Genomic DNA, 2,730 nt, shown 5'->3' on the forward strand with positions numbered 1-2,730 from the left:
CCCAAGTCCAGCATTACATAGGGAGCGGGGGAGCTCAGATAGGAGCAGAATACCTTGAAGAAGTAGATGAAATGATAAATGAGTAAATGGAATGAGGTGAAAGGGTTTCATTATCTCCACCTCCATTCACCATATAGTCTATGAAGTCATACTGTTAGGGATGAGAAGCATCCCCTCCTCCCCTGTGCCCTGGAACAAGAGGCAACCCCATGACCCCTGAGGTGTACTGTGATGATCCAGCTCCCTAGAAGATGGGAACAACCAGAGTGTGGAGCACCAAAGCACTGATGTATTTGTAACTCAGGGACATAGCCAGCCAGTGGGTAGATCCAGACAGAGGCCTTTGCCCAGAAAGCCAGGATGATCTCATCTCTATGGCAAGCACCATCAATCAGGAGGCCTGGAACTAGGCAAGTTTCTGGGAGATGAGGAGAGAATGCAAGCCACAATCTTTAACTTCAGGAGCTTTTGTTGGAGATTTGGAACTCATCTGACAGGAGGAATAAGACCTCCCCAGTTTCCAGATCAATCATAAGACAAGAGAAGCCAGCATTTTTCCTGGGTCTCAGATCTGGGCCTGAGCAATGGTAAGTACTCTCTCCAGGTTTGCTTTCAGCATAGAGACCCATGAGCCAGCCTCTGTACCTTTATCCCCCTTCCTAAGAACCACTCAGCTTCTGTTTTCAGGAAACATCCCCAAAGCCACAGAATTATGATGATTCCTCTTTTTATTTTTTACTAACTTGCTTGATCCTTATTGCTCTTGAGTCTGGAAACCCAGCAGAAAGAACACTGACCTGGGAGTCAGGAGAGCTAGGATTTTCCCTGATCAAGTCCATTCACTTCTCTTGGCCTTAGTTTCTTTATATATAAAATGGGGACATGTAGACTGGATGATATTAAAAGTGTGATATCCTAGGATTCTGATTTCTGTTTTCACCCTTTCACAAGATATGGGAGAGGTGGGGTTAGACAATGATGAAGGACCAGTCTAGCTTTAAGATTCAGTGTTTCCATGAGTTAAACACAGGGCTCTCTCTCTTCTCCCAAACGCTCTGACACTCAGAATAATTAGCTGGGTGTCTTTGGACCCAGTCATCTAGCAGCACATATGAGGCTTTGTTGGTCTGAGGAAAGTAGAGCCATCCCTCTCAGTCCCCAATCCCAAAACCTTAGAGAAACAGAGGCTGAGGGGTTTGGGAGTAATATGTATGTAAGGGGAGGTAGAGATCAGCTCATCCTTTTCCCCTGAGACATTACACCCGCCAGCAGCACCAGCAACACATCTTCTTGGAGCTGCTAGGGAGGTCCAGGAACATATGATGTGACTGGTACTCAGGGCCCCACATTTTTCTCACCGAGACACATTTGCATATGGTCTGTCATCATAAGTTCACACATGTCTGGGTTGAACACAAGCAAAGCAACTTTGGGGGGCTGGAAGGAGGGGAGGGGGTCTCAAAATATAAGTAGGTATATTTGAGACCATTTCTTAGGTAAAAGGAATACGCGAATATTTTCTGGTTTGAGACTAGAGGTTAAAGAATGAGAAAAAGTGTTTTAGGAGGATTAATCTACATATCAGCAACTTAGAAATACACATCAAACCCATGAGCACACACACATGCAAATAGTCACATAAACAGACAAGCATGGGAGCATATAGAAAACACACATATGGCCAAAGAGAGGCCACATCTGGGCCCAGGAAGACCCTGGGGACAGAAGGAGTAATGAGATAGGAATAGGAGGCTCTGTTCTGTTGGTTTTGTTTCCTAACAGGAGAACCTGAGGTAGTATAACGGGGAACTCGGGCCCTTAGAGAATCTGGACATAATACAAGTTGATAGGCCTGCAGGGCTGGACCTGAGAATGGCAGATCCCTCTCTTCCCCTGGCCTAGCTGAGCAATCTGTCCTGAGCTCCGAAGATATGCCTGGAAGTGTGCTGGGCTCCTTCTGCCTCGAACGAAAGTGGGATACCTTTCTGGGAACAACTACAGCCCAGCCTGGAATGGAGAAAAAGAAAAAAAAAAAGCAGCAGTCGACAAGACAAAGCAGGATGTGGGAGGGAGGCCAGATGAGCACTGCAGAGCCCGGGCACTACGGGAGCTTGGGGGAGGCAGAGAGCACAGGACAACAGGCGAGATTGAGGGACAGCTTTATGCAGAGACAAGAGCTAGCACACTGTGCTGTGTGCATGTGGCGAGAGAAGCCTGGCTCCAGGGGAAGGGCTGTGCTGAGGAGCTGTGGGAGGAAGAGCAGGCTACAAAGGTGAAGTGTGTGTGTTGGGCGGAGGTGTCACCTGATGATTGAGCACAAGGGAAGGCTGCGTTTCTGGAGATCTCCATGGTGCCCATGTGGAGGACGGCCTGGATATGGCAGGCTGGACGCATGGAGACCAGGGAGAGTTGGTGAAGGCTGACCTAGGGCACTGGCAGTGGAGATGAGAGGGAGAAGCTGTGAAGGACAGACGACAGACAGACAGACGGACGGACAGAGAGCACAGCTTGATGACCAGATGGCAGGAATCAGGCAGGAGAGTTAAAGATGGTGACATAGTGCACACATAGGACGGCGCTAACAGCAAACCCACCAACAGATACACAGCCGCTGGGGAGGAGAGCTTCTGGGGAGGAAGAGGGTGAAAACCCCTTGCAGAGCCTCACATTTAACCGGGTACCTAGAAGGCACCTGGCCACTGATGGAGGCATGGGTGGGGTGGACAGATG

This window comes from Rhinolophus hipposideros, assembly GCF_964194185.1.
Source record: "Rhinolophus hipposideros genome assembly, chromosome: X".
Classification (NCBI taxonomy): Eukaryota; Metazoa; Chordata; class Mammalia; order Chiroptera; family Rhinolophidae; genus Rhinolophus; species Rhinolophus hipposideros.